Source organism: Schistocerca gregaria, unplaced genomic scaffold (assembly GCF_023897955.1).
Source record: "Schistocerca gregaria isolate iqSchGreg1 unplaced genomic scaffold, iqSchGreg1.2 ptg000256l, whole genome shotgun sequence".
Classification (NCBI taxonomy): Eukaryota; Metazoa; Arthropoda; class Insecta; order Orthoptera; family Acrididae; genus Schistocerca; species Schistocerca gregaria.
In genome coordinates, this window is record NW_026061762.1 from 2320666 (window position 1) to 2340064 (window position 19399).

Genomic DNA, 19399 nt, shown 5'->3' on the forward strand with positions numbered 1-19399 from the left:
GACGATCTGGCTTTAAGTCGATTCGATAACAAATTACGAAAACGGACGGATTTCTTAGGTTTTTACTACATACGAACATTTTCACATTCTCCCGTGCAACGCGGCTGCTAGTCCTCCTTTCATGCAAAATCTTTTGGTCATAGTTCATGTCCAAGCCACCAAAGCCGTCTAAAAAGTGAATAATCGACAACTAAAACTTGAATTGTACTACTTCTTACTGGCTATTACTTCAACTTAGAAGATTCTTCTGTGTTCTACTATGGTGCTTTTAGTGTCTCCGCACACCGCAGGACGCGACATAGCTTTGCAGACGATAAATATAACCGTCTCAGAGAGAAAAGCGGCCAATGTGACGATCTGGCTTTAAGTCGATTCGATAACAAATGACGAAAACGGACGGATTTCTCACGTTTTTACTACATATGAACACTTTTCACATTCCCCCTTGCAACGCGGCTGCCAGTCCTCCTTTCATGCAAAATTTTAACGTCGTAGGTGATGTCCAAGCCACCAAAGCCGTCTAAAAAGTGAATAATCGACAACGAAAAACTTTAATTGTACTACTTCTTGCTGGCTATTGCTTCAACTTAGAAGCTTCTTCTGTGTTCTACTATGGTTCTTTTAGTGGCTCCGCATCCCGCAGCCCGCGACATAGCTTTGCAGACGATTAATGTAACCGTCTCAGAGAGAAAAGCGGCCAATGTGACGATCTGGCTTTAAGTCGATTCGATAACAAAAGACGAAAACGGACGGATTTCTCAGGTTTTTAGTACATATGAACACTTTTCACATTCTCCCATGCAACGCGGCTGCTAGTCCTCCTTTCATGCAAAATGTTAAGGTCCTAGGTCATGTCCAAGCCACCAAAGCCGGCTAAAAAGTGAATAATCGACAACTAAAACTTGAATAGTACTACTTCTTACTGGCTATTACTTCAACTTAGAAGCTTCTTCTGTGTTCTACTATGGTGCTTTTAGTGTTTCTGCTTACCGCAGCACGCGACATAGCTTTGCAGACGATAAATGTAACCGTCTCAGAGAGAAAAGCGGCCAATGTGACGATCTTACTTTAAGTCGATTCGATAACAAATGACGAAAACGGACGGATTTCTCAGGTTTTTACTACATATGAACACTTTTCACATTCTCCCGTGCAACGCGGCTGCTAGTCCTCCTTTCATGCAAAATCTTAAGGTCGTAGGTCATGTCTAAGCTACCAAAGCCGGCTAAAAAGTGAATAATCGACAACTAAACTTGAATAGTACTACTTCTTACTGCCTATTACGTCAACTTAGAAGCTTCTTCTGTGTTCTACTATGGTGCTTTTAGTGTCTCCGCACACCGCAGCACGTGACATAGCTTTGCAGACGATAAGTGCAACCGTTTCAGAGAGAAGAGCGGCCAATGTGACGATCTTACTTTAAGTCGATTCGATAACAAATGACGAAAACGGACGGATTTCTCAGGTTTTTACTAATATGAACACTTTTCACATTCTCCCATGCAACGCGGCTGCTAGTCCTCCTTTCATGCAAAATCTTAAGGTCATAGGCCATGTCCAAGCCACCAAAGCCGGCTAAAAAGTGAATAATCGACAACTAATATCTGAATTGTACTACTTCTTACTGGCTATTACTTCAACTTTGAAGCTTCTTCTGTGTTCTACTATGGTGCTTTTAGTGTCTCCGCATACCGCAGCACGCGACATAACTTTGCAGAGGGATAAATGTAACCGTCTCAGAGAGAAAAGCGGCCATTGTGGCGATCTGGCTTTAAGTCGATTCCATAAGAAATGACGAAAACGGACGGATTTCTCAGGTTTTTACTACATATGAACACTTTTCACATTCTCCCGTGCAACGCAGCTGCTAGTCCTCCTTTCATGCAAAGTCTTAAGGTCCTACGTCATGTCCAAGCCACCAAAGCCGGCTAAAAAGCGAATAATCGACAACTAAAACTTGAATTGTACTACTTCTTACTGCCTATTACTTCAACTTAGAAGCTTCTTCTGTGTTGTACTATGGTGCTTTTAGTGTCTCTGCATACCGCAGAACGCGACATAGCTTTGCAGAGGATAAATGTAACCGTCTCAGAGAGAAAAGCGGCCAATGTGACGATCTGGCTTTAAGTCGATTCGATAACAAATTACGAAAACGGACGGATTTCTTAGGTTTTTACTACATATGAACACTTTTCACATTCTCCCGTGCAACGCGGCTGCAAGTCCTCCTTTCATGCAAAATCTTAAGGTCCTAGGTCATGTCCAAGAAAACAAAGCCGGCTAAAATGTGAATAATCGACAACTAAAACTTGAATTGTACTACTTCTTACTGGCTATTACTTCAACTTAGAAGCTTATTCTGTGTTCTACTATGGTGCTTTTAGTGTTTCCGCATACCGCAGCACGCGACATAGCTTTGCAGACGATAAATGTAACCGTTTCAGAGAGAAGAGCGGCCAATGTGACGATCTGGCTTTAAGTCGATTCGGTAAGAAATGACGAAAACGGACGGATTTCTCAGGTTTTTACTACATATGAACACTTTTCACATTCTCCCGTGCAACGCGGCTGCTAGTCCTCCTTTCAAGCAAAATCTTAAGGTCCTAAGTCATGTCCAAGCCACCAAAGCCGGCTAAAAAGTGAATAATCGACAACTACAACTTGAATTGTACTACTTCTTACTGGCTTTTACTTCAACTTAGAAGCTTATTCTGTGTTCTACTATGGTTCTTTTAGTGTCTCCGCATACCGCAGCACGTGACATAGCTTTGCAGACGATAAATGTAACCGTGTCAGAGAGAAAAGCGGCCAATGTGACGATATGGCTTTAAGTCGATTCGATAACAAATGACGAAAACGGACGGATTTCTCAGGTTTTTCCTACATATGAACACTTTTCACATTATCCCGTGCAACGCGGCTTCAAGTCCTCCTTTCATGCAAAATTTTAACGTCCTAGGTGATGTCCAAGCCACCAAAGCCGTCTAAAAAGTGAATAATCGACAACTAAAACTTGAATTGTACTACTTCTTACTGGCTATTACTTCAACTTAGAAGATTCTTCTGTGTTCTACTATGGTGCTTTTAGTGTCTCCGCACACCGCTGCACGCGACATAGCTTTGCAGACGATAAGTGTAACCGTTTCAGAGAGAAGAGCGGCCAATGTGACGATCTGGCTTTAAGTCGATTCGGTAACAAATGACGAAAACGGACGGATTTCGCAGGTTTTTACTACATATGAACACTTTTCACATTCCCCCTTGCAACGCGGCTGCCAGTCCTCTTTTCATGCAAAATTTTAACGTCCTAGGTGATGTCCAAGCCACAAAAGCCGTCTAAAAAGTGAATAATCGACGCCTAAAACTTGAATTGTACTACTTCTTGCTGGCTATTGCTTCAACTTAGAAGCTTCTTCTGTGTTCTACTATGGTTCTTTTAGTGTCTCCGCATCCCGCAGCACGCGACATAGCTTTGCAGACGATAAATGTAACCGTCTCAGAGAGAAAAGCGGCCAATGTGACGATATAACTTTAAGTCGATTCGATAACAAATGACGAAAACGGACGGATTTCTCAGGTTTTTACTACATATGAACACTTTTCACATTCTCCCGTGCAACGCGGCTGCTAGTCCTCCTTTCATGCAAAATCTTATGGTCCTAGGTCATGTCATAGCCACCAAAGCCGACTAAAAAGTGAATAATCGACAACTAAAACTTGAATTGTACTACTTCTTACTGGCTATCACTTCAACTTAGAAGCTTCTTCTGTGTTCTACTATGGTGCTTTTAGTGTTTCCGCATACTGCAGCACGCGACATAGCTTTGCAGACGATAAATGTAACCGATTCAGAGAGAAGAGCGGCCAAGGTGACGATCTGGCTTTAAGTAGATTCGATAACAAATGACGAAAACGGGCGGATTTCTCAGGTTTTTGCTACATATGAACACAATTCACATTTCCCGTGCAACGCGGCTGCAAGTACTCTTTTCATGCAAAATCTTAAGGTCCTAGGTCATGTCCAAGCCACCAAAGCCGGCTAAAAAGTGAATAATCGACAACTAAAACTTGAATTGTACTACTTCTTACTGGCTATTACTTCAACTTACAAGTTTCTTCTGTGTTCCACTATGGTGCTTTTAGTGTCTCCGCATACCGCAGCACGCGACATAGCATTGCAGACAATAAATGAAACCTTCTCAGAGAGAAAAGTGGCCAATGTGGCGATCTGGCTTTAAGTCGATTCGATAACAAAAGACGAAAACGGACGGATTTCTCAGGTTTTTCCTACATATGAACACTTTTCACATTCTCCAGTGCAACGCGGCTGCTAGTCCTCCTTTCATGCAAAATCTTAAGGTTCCACCTCATGTCCAGGGCACCAAAGCCGGCTAAAAATCAAAAATCGATAACCAAAACCTGAATTGTACTGCTTCTTACTGGCTATTGCTTCAACTTAGAAGCTTCTTCTGTGTTCTACTATGGTGCTTTTAGTGTCTCCGCATACCGCAGCACGCGACATAGCTTTGCAGACGATAAATGTAACCGTCTCAGAGAGAAAAGCGGCCAATATGACGATCTGGCTTTAAGTCGATTCGATAACAAATGACGAAAACGGACGGATTTCTCAGGTTTTTACTACATATGAACACTTTTCACATTCTCCCGTGCAAAGCGGCTGCTAGTCCTCCTTTCATGCAAAATCTTAAGGTCATAGGCCATGTCCAAGCCACCAAAGCCGGCTAAAAAGTGAATAATCGACAACTAATATCTAAATTGTACTACTTCTTACTGGCTATTACTTCAACTTTGAAGCTTCATCTGTGTTCTACTATGGTGCTTTTAGTGTCTCCGCACACCGCAGCACGCGACATAGCTTTGCAGACGATAAATGTAACCGTGTCAGAGATAAAAGCGGCCAATGTGACGATCTGGCTTTAAGTCGATTCGATAACAAATGACGAAAACGGACGGATTTCTCACGTTTTTACTACATATGAACACTTTTCACATTCTCCCGTGCAACGCGGCTGCTAGTCCTCCTTTCATGCAAAATCTTAAGGTCCTAGGTCATGTCCAAGCCACCAAACCGGCTAAAAAGTGAATAATCGACAACTACAACTTGAATTGTACTACTTCTTACTGGCTATTACTTCTACTTAGAAGCTTATTCTGTGTTCTACTATGGTTCTTTTAGTGCCTCCGCATACCGCAGCACGCGACATAGCTTTGCAGACGATAAATGTAGCCGTGTCAGATAGAAAAGCGGCCAATGTGACGATCTGGCTTTAAGTCGATTCGATAACAAATGGCGAAAACGGACGGATTTCTCAAGTTTTTCCTACATATGAACACTTTTCACATTATCCCGTGCAACGCGGCTGCAAGTCCTCCTTTCATGCAAAATCTTAAGGTCCTAGGTCATGTCCAAGCCACCAAAGCCGGCTAAAAAGTGAATAATCGACAACTAAAATTTGAATTGTACTACTTCTTACTGGCTATTACTTCAACTTAGAAGCTTCTTCTGTGTTCTGTGGTGCTCTTAGTGTCTCCGCATATTGCAGCACGCGAAATAGCTTTGCAGACGATACGTGTAACCGTCTCAGAGAGAAAAGCGGCCAATGTGACGATCTGGCTTTAAGTCGATTCGATAACAAATGACGAAAACGGACGGATTTCTCATGTTTTTACTTCATATGAACACTTTTCACATTCTCCCGTGCAAAGCGGCTGCTAGTCCTCCTTTCATGCAAAATCTTAAGGTCATAGGATATGTCCAAGCCACCAAAGCCGGCTAAAAAGTGAATAATCGACAACTAATATCTGAATTGTACTACTTCTTACTGGCTATTACTTCAACTTTGAAGCTTCATCTGTGTTCTACTATGGTGCTTTTAGTGTCTCCGCATACCGCAGCACGCGACATAGCTTTGCAGACGATAAATGTAACCGTCTCAGAGAGAAAAGCGGCCATTGTGACGATCTGGCTTTAAGTCGATTCGATAACAAATGACGAAAACGGACGGATTTCTCAGGTTTTTACTACATATGAACACTTTTCACATTCTCCCGTGCAACGCGGCTCCTAGTCCTCCTTTCATGCAAAGTCTTATGGACCTAGGTCATGTCCAAGCCACTAAAGCCGGCTAAAAGGTGAATAACCGACAACTAATACTAGAATTGTACTACTTCTTACTTGCTATTACTTCAACTTAGACGCTTCTTCTGTGTTCTACTATGGTGCTTTTAGTGTGTCCGCATACTGCAGCACGCGACATAGGTTTGCAGACGATAAATGTAACCGTCTCTGAGAGAAAAGCGGCCAATGTGACGATCTGGCTCTAAGTCGATTCGATAACAAATTACGAAAACGGACGGATTTCTTAGGTTTTTACTACATATGAACACTTTTCACATTCTCCCGTGCAACGCGGCTGCAAGTCCTCCTTTCATGCAAAATCTTAAGGTCCTAGGTCATGTCCAAGCCACCAAAGCCGGCTAAAATGTGAATAATCGACAACTAAAACTTGAATTGTACTACTTCTTACTGGCTATTACTTCAACTTTGAAGCTTCATCTGTGTTCTACTATGGTGCTTTTAGTGTCTCCGCATACCGCAGCACGCGACATAGCTTTGCAGACGATAAATGTAACCGTCTCAGAGAGAAAAGCGGCCATTGTGACGATCTGGCTTTAAGTCGATTCGGTAACAAATGACGAAAACGGAAGGATTTCTCAGGTTTTTACTACATATGAACACTTTTCACATTCTCCCGTGCAACGCGGCTGCTAGTCCTCCTTTCAAGCAAAATCTTAAGGTCCTAGGTCATGTCCAAGCCACCAAAGCCGGCTAAAAAGTGAATGATCGACAACTACAACTTGAATTGTACTACTTCTTACTGGCTATTACTTCAACTTAGAAGCTTATTCTGTGTTCTACTATGGTTCTTTTAGTGCCTCCGCATACCGCAGCACGCGACATAGCTTTGCAGACAATAAATGTAACCGTGTCAGAGAGAAAAGCGGCCAATGTGACGATCTGGCTTTAAGTAGATTCGATAACAAATGACGAAAACGGGCGGATTTCTCAGGTTTTTGCTACATATGAACACAATTCACATTTCCCGTGCAACGCGGCTGCAAGTACTCTTTTCATGCAAAATCTTAAGGTCCTAGGTCATGTCCAAGCCACCAAAGCCGGCTAAAAAGTGAATAATCGACAACTAAAACTTGAATTGTACTACTTCTTACTGGCTATTACTTCAACTTACAAGTTTCTTCTGTGTTCCACTATGGTGCTTTTAGTGTCTCCGCATACCGCAGCACGCGACATAGCATTGCAGACAATAAATGAAACCTTCTCAGAGAGAAAAGTGGCCAATGTGGCGATCTGGCTTTAAGTCGATTCGATAACAAAAGACGAAAACGGACGGATTTCTCAGGTTTTTCCTACATATGAACACTTTTCACATTCTCCAGTGCAACGCGGCTGCTAGTCCTCCTTTCATGCAAAATCTTAAGGTTCCACCTCATGTCCAGGGCACCAAAGCCGGCTAAAAATCAAAAATCGATAACCAAAACCTGAATTGTACTGCTTCTTACTGGCTATTGCTTCAACTTAGAAGCTTCTTCTGTGTTCTACTATGGTGCTTTTAGTGTCTCCGCATACCGCAGCACGCGACATAGCTTTGCAGACGATAAATGTAACCGTCTCAGAGAGAAAAGCGGCCAATATGACGATCTGGCTTTAAGTCGATTCGATAACAAATGACGAAAACGGACGGATTTCTCAGGTTTTTACTACATATGAACACTTTTCACATTCTCCCGTGCAAAGCGGCTGCTAGTCCTCCTTTCATGCAAAATCTTAAGGTCATAGGCCATGTCCAAGCCACCAAAGCCGGCTAAAAAGTGAATAATCGACAACTAATATCTAAATTGTACTACTTCTTACTGGCTATTACTTCAACTTTGAAGCTTCATCTGTGTTCTACTATGGTGCTTTTAGTGTCTCCGCATACCGCAGCACGCGACATAGCTTTGCAGACGATAAATGTAACCGTGTCAGAGATAAAAGCGGCCAATGTGACGATCTGGCTTTAAGTCGATTCGATAACAAATGACGAAAACGGACGGATTTCTCACGTTTTTACTACATATGAACACTTTTCACATTCTCCCGTGCAACGCGGCTGCTAGTCCTCCTTTCATGCAAAATCTTAAGGTCCTAGGTCATGTCCAAGCCACCAAACCGGCTAAAAAGTGAATAATCGACAACTACAACTTGAATTGTACTACTTCTTACTGGCTATTACTTCTACTTAGAAGCTTATTCTGTGTTCTACTATGGTTCTTTTAGTGCCTCCGCATACCGCAGCACGCGACATAGCTTTGCAGACGATAAATGTAGCCGTGTCAGATAGAAAAGCGGCCAATGTGACGATCTGGCTTTAAGTCGATTCGATAACAAATGGCGAAAACGGACGGATTTCTCAGGTTTTTCCTACATATGAACACTTTTCACATTATCCCGTGCAACGCGGCTGCAAGTCCTCCTTTCATGCAAAATCTTAAGGTCCTAGGTCATGTCCAAGCCACCAAAGCCGGCTAAAAAGTGAATAATCGACAACTAAAATTTGAATTGTACTACTTCTTACTGGCTATTACTTCAACTTAGAAGCTTCTTCTGTGTTCTGTGGTGCTCTTAGTGTCTCCGCATATTGCAGCACGCGAAATAGCTTTGCAGACGATACGTGTAACCGTCTCAGAGAGAAAAGCGGCCAATGTGACGATCTGGCTTTAAGTCGATTCGATAACAAATGACGAAAACGGACGGATTTCTCATGTTTTTACTTCATATGAACACTTTTCACATTCTCCCGTGCAAAGCGGCTGCTAGTCCTCCTTTCATGCAAAATCTTAAGGTCATAGGATATGTCCAAGCCACCAAAGCCGGCTAAAAAGTGAATAATCGACAACTAATATCTGAATTGTACTACTTCTTACTGGCTATTACTTCAACTTTGAAGCTTCATCTGTGTTCTACTATGGTGCTTTTAGTGTCTCCGCATACCGCAGCACGCGACATAGCTTTGCAGACGATAAATGTAACCGTCTCAGAGAGAAAAGCGGCCATTGTGACGATCTGGCTTTAAGTCGATTCGATAACAAATGACGAAAACGGACGGATTTCTCAGGTTTTTACTACATATGAACACTTTTCACATTCTCCCGTGCAACGCGGCTCCTAGTCCTCCTTTCATGCAAAGTCTTATGGACCTAGGTCATGTCCAAGCCACTAAAGCCGGCTAAAAGGTGAATAACCGACAACTAATACTAGAATTGTACTACTTCTTACTTGCTATTACTTCAACTTAGACGCTTCTTCTGTGTTCTACTATGGTGCTTTTAGTGTGTCCGCATACTGCAGCACGCGACATAGGTTTGCAGACGATAAATGTAACCGTCTCTGAGAGAAAAGCGGCCAATGTGACGATCTGGCTCTAAGTCGATTCGATAACAAATTACGAAAACGGACGGATTTCTTAGGTTTTTACTACATATGAACACTTTTCACATTCTCCCGTGCAACGCGGCTGCAAGTCCTCCTTTCATGCAAAATCTTAAGGTCCTAGGTCATGTCCAAGCCACCAAAGCCGGCTAAAATGTGAATAATCGACAACTAAAACTTGAATTGTACTACTTCTTACTGGCTATTACTTCAACTTTGAAGCTTCAACTGTGTTCTACTATGGTGCTTTTAGTGTCTCCGCATACCGCAGCACGCGACATAGCTTTGCAGACGATAAATGTAACCGTCTCAGAGAGAAAAGCGGCCATTGTGACGATCTGGCTTTAAGTCGATTCGGTAACAAATGACGAAAACGGAAGGATTTCTCAGGTTTTTACTACATATTAACACTTTTCACATTCTCCCGTGCAACGCGGCTGCTAGTCCTCCTTTCAAGCAAAATCTTAAGGTCCTAGGTCATGTCCAAGCCACCAAAGCCGGCTAAAAAGTGAATGATCGACAACTACAACTTGAATTGTACTACTTCTTACTGGCTATTACTTCAACTTAGAAGCTTATTCTGTGTTCTACTATGGTTCTTTTAGTGCCTCCGCATACCGCAGCACGCGACATAGCTTTGCAGACGATAAATGTAACCGTGTCAGAGAGAAAAGCGGCCAATGTGACGATCTGGCTTTAAGTCGATTCGATAACAAATGACGAAAACGGACGGATTTCTCAGGTTTTTCCTACATATGAACACTTTTCACATTATCCCGTGCAACGCGGCTGCAAGTCCTCCTTTCATGCAAAATCTTAAGGTCCTAGGTCATGTCCAAGCCACCAAAGCCGGCTAAAAAGTGAATAATCGACAACTAAAATTTGAATTGTACTACTTCTTACTGGCTATTACTTCAACTTAGAAGCTTCTTCTGTGTTCTGTGGTGCTCTTAGTGTCTCCGCATATTGCAGCACGCGACATAGCTTTGCAGACGATACGTGTAACCGTCTCAGAGAGAAAAGCGGCCAATGTGACGATCTGGCTTTAAGTCGATTCGATAACAAATGACGAAAACGGACGGATTTCTCATGTTTTTACTTCATATGAACACTTTTCACATTCTCCCGTGCAAAGCGGCTGCTAGTCCTCCTTTCATGCAAAATCTTAAGGTCATAGGATATGTCCAAGCCACCAAAGCCGGCTAAAAAGTGAATAATCGACAACTAATATCTGAATTGTACTACTTCTTACTGGCTATTACTTCAACTTTGAAGCTTCATCTGTGTTCTACTATGGTGCTTTTAGTGTCTCCGCATACCGCAGCACGCGACATAGCTTTGCAGACGATAAATGTAACCGTCTCAGAGAGAAAAGCGGCCATTGTGACGATCTGGCTTTAAGTCGATTCGATAACAAATGACGAAAACGGACGGATTTCTCAGGTTTTTACTACATATGAACACTTTTCACATTCTCCCGTGCAACGCGGCTCCTAGTCCTCCTTTCATGCAAAGTCTTATGGACCTAGGTCATGTCCAAGCCACTAAAGCCGGCTAAAAGGTGAATAACCGACAACTAATACTAGAATTGTACTACTTCTTACTTGCTATTACTTCAACTTAGACGCTTCTTCTGTGTTCTACTATGGTGCTTTTAGTGTGTCCGCATACTGCAGCACGCGACATAGGTTTGCAGACGATAAATGTAACCGTCTCTGAGAGAAAAGCGGCCAATGTGACGATCTGGCTCTAAGTCGATTCGATAACAAATTACGAAAACGGACGGATTTCTTAGGTTTTTACTACATATGAACACTTTTCACATTCTCCCGTGCAACGCGGCTGCAAGTCCTCCTTTCATGCAAAATCTTAAGGTCCTAGGTCATGTCCAAGCCACCAAAGCCGGCTAAAATGTGAATAATCGACAACTAAAACTTGAATTGTACTACTTCTTACTGGCTATTACTTCAACTTTGAAGCTTCATCTGTGTTCTACTATGGTGCTTTTAGTGTCTCCGCATACCGCAGCACGCGACATAGCTTTGCAGACGATAAATGTAACCGTCTCAGAGAGAAAAGCGGCCATTGTGACGATCTGGCTTTAAGTCGATTCGGTAACAAATGACGAAAACGGAAGGATTTCTCAGGTTTTTACTACATATGAACACTTTTCACATTCTCCCGTGCAACGCGGCTGCTAGTCCTCCTTTCAAGCAAAATCTTAAGGTCCTAGGTCATGTCCAAGCCACCAAAGCCGGCTAAAAAGTGAATGATCGACAACTACAACTTGAATTGTACTACTTCTTACTGGCTATTACTTCAACTTAGAAGCTTATTCTGTGTTCTACTATGGTTCTTTTAGTGCCTCCGCATACCGCAGCACGCGACATAGCTTTGCAGACGATAAATGTAACCGTGTCAGAGAGAAAAGCGGCCAATGTGACGATCTGGCTTTAAGTCGATTCGATAACAAATGACGAAAACGGACGGATTTCTCAGGTTTTTCCTACATATGAACACTTTTCACATTATCCCGTGCAACGCGGCTGCAAGTCCTCCTTTCATGCAAAATCTTAAGGTCCTAGGTCATGTCCAAGCCACCAAAGCCGGCTAAAAAGTGAATAATCGACAACTAAAATTTGAATTGTACTACTTCTTACTGGCTATTACTTCAACTTAGAAGCTTCTTCTGTGTTCTGTGGTGCTCTTAGTGTCTCCGCATATTGCAGCACGCGACATAGCTTTGCAGACGATACGTGTAACCGTCTCAGAGAGAAAAGCGGCCAATGTGACGATCTGGCTTTAAGTCGATTCGATAACAAATGACGAAAACGGACGGATTTCTCATGTTTTTACTTCATATGAACACTTTTCACATTCTCCCGTGCAACGCGGCTGCAAGTCCTCCTTTCAAGCAAAATCTTAAGGTCCTAGGTCATGTCCAAGCCACCAAATCCGGCTAAAAAGTGAATAATCGATATCTATAACTTGACTTGTACTACTTCTTACTTTCTATTACATCAACTTAGAAGTTTCATCTGTGTTCTACTACTGAACTTTTAGTGTCTCCGCATACCGCAGCACGCGACATAGCTTTGCAAACGATAAGTACAAACCGTCTAAGAGAGAAGAGCGGCCAATGTGACGATCTAATTTTAAGTCGAGTCGATAACAAATGACGAAAACGGACGGATTTCTACGGTTTTTACTACATGTGAACACTTTTCACATTCTCCCGTGCAACGCGGCTGCTAGTCCTCCTTTCATACAAAATCGTATGGTCCTAGGTCATGTCATAGCCACCAAAGCCGGCTAAAAAGTGAACAATCGACAACTAAAACTTGAATTGTACTACTTCTTACTGGCTATTACTTCAACTTAGAAGTTTCTTCTGTGTTCTACTATGGTGCTTTTAGTGTCTCCGCATACCGCAGCGCGCGACATAGCTTTGCAGACGATAAATGTAACCGTTTCAGACAGAAGAGCGGCCAATGTGACGATCTGGCTTTAAGTCGATTCGATAACAAATGACGAAAACGGACGGATTTCTCAGCTTTTTACTACATATGAACACTTTTCACACTCTCCCGTGCAACGCGGCTGCTAGTCCTCCTTTCATGCAAAATCTTAAGGTCCTAGTTTATGTCCAAGCCACGAAAGCCGGCTAAAAGGTGAATAATCGACAACTAAAACTTGAATTGTACTTCTTCTTACTGGCTATTACTGCAACTTAGAAGCTTCTTCTGTATTCTACTATGGTGCTTTTAGTGTTTCCGCATACCGCAGCACGCGACATAGCTTTTGCAGACGATAAATATAACCGTTTCAGAGAGAAGTGCGGCCAATGTGACGATCTGGCTTTAAGACGATTCGATAACAAATGACGAAAACGGACGGATTTCTCAGGTTTTTACTAGATATGAACACTTTTCACATTCTCCCGTGCAAATCGGCTGCTAATCCTCCTTTCATGCAAAATCTTAAGTTCCTAGCTCAAGTCCAATGCACCATAGAAGGGTAAAAAGTCAATAATCGATACCTACAACTTGAATTGTACTACATCTTACTGCTTATTACATCAACTTAGAAGCTTCATCTGTGTTCTACTATGGTGCTTTTAGTGTCTCCGCATACCGCAGCACGCGACATAGCTTTGCAGACGATAAATTTAACCGTTTCAGACAGATGTGCTGCTAATGTGACGATCTGGCTTTAAGTCGATTCGATAACAAATGACGAAAACGGACGGATTTCTCAGGTTTTTCCTACATATGAACACTTTTCACATTATCCCGTGCAACGCGGCTGCAAGTCCTCCTTTCATGCAAAATCTTAAGGTCCTAGTTTATGTCCAAGCCACGAAAGCCGGCTAAAAAGTGAATAATCGACAACTAAAATTTGAATTGTACTACTTCTTACTGGCTATTACTTCAACTTAGAAGCTTCTTCTCTGTTCTATGGTGCTCTTAGTGTCTCCGCATATTGCAGCACGCGACATAGCTTTGCAGACGATAAATGTAACCGTCTCAGAGAGAAAAGCGGCCAATGTGACGATCTGGCTTTAAGTCGATGCGATAACAAATGACGAAAACGGAGGGATTTCTCATGTTTTTACTACATATGAACACTTTTCACATCCCTCCCGTGCAACGCGGCTGCAAGTCCTCCTTTCATGCAAAATCTTATGGTCCAAGGTCATGTCCAAGCCACCAATGCGGGCTAAAAAGTGAATAATCGACAACTAAAACTTGAATTGTACTACTTCTTACTGGCTATTACTTGAACTTAGAAGTTTCTTCTGTGTTCTACTATGGTGCTTTTAGTGTTTCGGCTTACCGCAGCACGCGACATATCTTTGCAGACGATAAATGTGACCGTTTTAGAGAGAAGAATGGCCAATGTGACGATCTTCCTTCAAGTCGATTCGATAACAAATGACGAAAACGGACGGATTTCTCATGTTTTTACTACATATGAACACTTTTCACATTCTCCCGTGCAACGCGGCTGCAAGTCCTCCTTTCATACAAAATCTTATGGTCCTAGGTCATGTCCAAGCCACCAATGCCGGCTAAAAAGTGAATAATCGACAACTAAAACTTGAATTGTACTACTGCTTACTGGCTATTACTTCAACTTAGAAGCTTCTTCTGTGTTCTACTACGGTGCTTTTAGTGTCTCCGCATACCGCAGCACGCGACATAGCTTTGCAAACGATAAGTACAACCGTCTAAGAGAGAAGAGCGGCCAATGTGACGATCTAATTTTAAGTCGATTCGATAACAAATGACGAAAACGGACGGATGTCTCAGGTTTTTACTACATATGAACACTTTTCACATTCTCCCTTGCAACGCGGCTGCTAGTGCTCCTTTCATGCAAAATGTTAAGGTCCTAGCTCATGGCCAAGGCACCAAAGCCAGCTAAAATGTCAATAATCGATAACTAAAACTTGAATTGTACTACTTCTTACTGGCTATTACGTCAACTTAGAAGCCTCTTCTGTGTTCTACTATGGTGCTTTTAGTGTCTCCAACACTAGATCGCGTGTTATAGCTTTGCAGACTATAAATGTAACCGTCTCAGAGAGAAAAGCGGCCAATGTGACGATCTGGCTTTAAGTCGATTCGATAACAAATGACGAAAACGGACGGATTTCTCATGTTTTTACTTCATATGAACACTTTTCACATTCTCCCGTGCAACGCGGCTGCAAGTCCTCCTTTCAAGCAAAATCTTAAGGTCCTAGGTCATGTCCAAGCCACCAAATCCGGCTAAAAAGTGAATAATCGATACCTATAACTTGACTTGTACTACTTCTTACTTTCTATTACATCAACTTAGAAGTTTCATCTGTGTTCTACTACTGAACTTTTAGTGTCTCCGCATACCGCAGCACGCGACATTGCTTTGCAGACGATAAATGTAACCGTCTCAGAGAGAAAAGCGGCCAATGTGACGATCTGGCTTTAAGTCGATTCTATAACAAATGACGAAAACGGACGGATTTCTCAGGTTTTTACTACATATGAACACCTTTCACATTCTCCCGTGCAACGCGGCTACCAGTCCTCCTATCATGCAAAATCTTAAGGTCCTAGGTCATGTCCAAACCACCAAAACTTTCTAAAAAGTGAATAATCGACGCCTAAAACTTGAATTGTACTACTTCTTACTGGCTATTACTTCAACCTAGAAGCTTCTTCTGTGTTCTACTATGGTGCTTTTAGTGTCTCCGCATACCGCAGCACGCGACATAGCTTTGCAGACGATAAATGTAACCGTCTCAGAGAGAAAAGCGTCAATGTGATGATCTGGCTTTAAGTCGATTCGATAACAAATGACGAAAACGGACGGATTTCTGAGGTTTTTACTACATGCGAACACTTTTCACATTCTCCCGTGCAACGCGGCTGCTAGTCCTCCTTTCAAGCAAAATCTTAAGGTTCCACCTCATGTCCAAGGCACCAAAGCCGGCTAAAAATCAATAATAGATAACCAAAACATTGAATTGTACTACTTCTTACTGACCATTGCTTCAACTTAGAAGCTTATTCTGTGTTCTACTATGGTGCTTTTAAGGTCTCCGCATACCGCAGCACGCGACATAGCTTTGAGGACGATAAATGTAACCGTCTCAGAGAGAAAAGCGGCCAATGTGACGATCTGGCTTTAAGTCGATTTGATAACAAAAGACGAAAACGAACGGATTTCTCAGGTTTTTACTACATATGAACACTTTTCACATTCTCCCGTGCACCGCGGCTGCTAGTCCTCCTTTCATGCAAAATCACAAGGTCCTAGGTCATGTCCAAGCCACCACAGCCGGCTAAAATGTGGATAATCGACAACTAACACTTGAATTGTACTACTTCTTACTGGCTATTGCTTTAACTTAGAAGCTTTTTCTGTGTTCTACTATGGTGCTTTTAGTGTCTCCGCATACCGCAGCACGCGACATAGCTTTGCAGACGATAAATGTAATCGTCTCAGAGAGAAAAGCGGCCAATGTGGCGATCTGGCTTTAAGTCGATTCGATAACAAATGCCGAAAACGGACGGATTTCTCAGGTTTTTACTACATATGAACACTTTTCACATTCTCCCGTGCAACGCGGCTGCTAGTCCTCCTTTCATGCAAAATCTTAAGGTACTAGGTCATGTCCAAGCCACCAAAGCCGGCTAAAAAGTGAATAATCGACAACTAAAATTTGAATTGTACTACTTCTTACTGGCTATTACTTCAACTTAGAAGCTTCTTCTGTGTTCTATGGTGCTCTTAGTGTCTCCGCATATTGCAGCACGCGACATAGCTTTGCAGACGATAAATGTAACCGTCTCAGAGAGAAAAGCGGCCAATGTGACGATCTGGCTTTAAGTCGATTCGATAACAAATGACGAAAACGGAGGGGATTTCTCATGTTTTTACTACATATGAACACTTTTCACATCCTCCCGTGCAACGCGGCTGCAAGTCCTCCTTTCATGCAAAATCTTATGGTCCTAGGTCATGTCCAAGCCACCAATGCGGGCTAAAAAGTGAATAATCGACAACTAAAACTTGAATTGTACTATTTCTTACTGGCTATTACTTAAACTTAGAAGCTTCTTCTGTGTTCTACTATGGTGCTTTTAGTGTTTCGGCTTACCGCAGCACGCGACATATCTTTGCAGACGATAAATGTAACCGTTTTAGAGAGAAGAATGGCCAATGTGACGATCTTCCTTCAAGTCGATTCGATAACAAATGACGAAAACGGACGGATTTCTCATGTTTTTACTACATATGAACACTTTTCACATTCTCCCGTGCAACGCGGCTGCAAGTCCTCCTTTCATACAAAATCTTATGGTCCTAGGTCATGTCCAAGCCACCAATGCTGGCTAAAAAGTGAATAATCGACAACTAAAACTTGAATTGTACTACTGCTTACTGGCTATTACTTCAACTTAGAAGCTTCTTCTGTGTTCTACTACGGTGCTTTTAGTGTCTCCGCATACCGCAGCACGCGACATAGCTTTGCAAACGATAAGTACAACCGTCTAAGAGAGAAGAGCGGCCAATGTGACGATCTAATTTTAAGTCGATTCGATAACAAATGACGAAAACGGACGGATTTCTCAGGTTTTTACTACATATGAACACTTTTCACATTCTCCCGTGCAACGCGGCTGGTAGTGCTCCTTTCATGCAAAATGTTAAGGTCCTAGCTCATGGCCAAGGCACCAAAGCCAGCTAAAATGTCAATAATCGATAACTAAAACTTGAATTGTACTACTTCTTACTGGCTATTACGTCAACTTAGAAGCCTCTTCTGTGTTCTACTATGGTGCTTTTAGTGTCTCCACATACCGCAGCACGCGACATAGCTTTGCAGACTATAAATGTAACCGTCTCAGAGAGAAAAGCGGCTAATGTGACGATCTGGCTTTAAGTCGATTCGATAACAAATGACGAAAACGGGCGGATTTCTCAGGTTTTTACTACATATGAAAACTTTTCACATTCTCCCATGCAACGCGGCTGCTAGTCCTCCTTTCATGATAAATCTTATGGTCCTAGATCATGTCCAAGCCACCAAAGCCGGCTAAAATGTGAATAATCGACAACTAAAACTTGAATTGTACTACCTCTTACTGGCTATTACCTCAACTTAGAAGTTTCTTCTGTGTTATACTACTGAACTTTGAGTGTCTCCGCATACCGCAGCGCGCGACATAGCTTTGCAGACGATAAATGTAACCGTTTCAGACAGAAGAGCGGCCAATGTGACGATCTAGCTTTAAGTCGATTCGATAACAAATGACGAAAACGGACGGATTTCTCAGCTTTTTACTGCATATGAACACTTTTCATATTCTCCCGTGCAACGCGGCTGCTAGTCCTCCTTTCATGCAAAATCTTAAGGTCCTAGTTTATGTCCAAGCCACGAAAGCCGGATAAAAAGTGAATAATCGACAACTAAAACTTGAATTGCACTACTTCTTACTGGCTATTGCTTCAACTTAGAATCTTCTCCTATGTTCTACTATGGTGCTTTTAGCATCTCCGCATACCGCAGCACGCGACATAGCTTTGCAGACGATAAATGTAACCGTTTCAGACAGAAGAGCGGCCAATGTGACGATCTGGCTTTAAGTCGATTCGATAACAAATGACGAAAACGGACGGATTTCTCAGCTTTTTACTACATATGAACACTTTTCATATTCTCCCGTGCAACGCGGCTGCTAGTCCTCCTTTCATGCAAAATCTTAAGGTCCTAGTTTATGTCCAAGCCACGAAAGCCGGCTAAAAAGTGAATAATCGACAACTAAAACTTGAAATGTACTACTTTTTACTGGCTACTGCTTCAACTTAGAAGCTTCTTCTGTGTTCTACTATGGTGCTTTTAGTGTCTTCGCATACCGCAGCACGCGACATAGCTTTGCAGACGATAAATGTAACTTTTCAGCAGAAGAGCGGCCAATGTGACGATCTGGCTTTAAGTCGATTCAGTAACAAATGACGAAAACGGACTGATTTCTCAGGTTTTTACTACATATGAACCCTTTTCACATTCTCAGATGCAACGCAGCTGCTAGTCCACCTTTCATGCAAAATCTTAAGGTTCCACCTCCAGTCCAAGGCACCAAAGCCGGCTAAAAATCAATAATCGATAACCAAAACTTGAATTGTACTACTTCTTACTGGCCATTGCTTCAACTTAGAAGCTTATTCTGTGTTCTACTATGGTGCTTTTAGTGTCTCCGCATACCGCAGCACGCGACATAGCTTTGCAGACGATAGATGTAACCGTCTCAGAGAGAAAAGCGGCCAATATGACTATCTGGCTTTAAGTCGATTCGATAACAAATTACGAAAACGGACGGATTTCTCAGGTTTTTA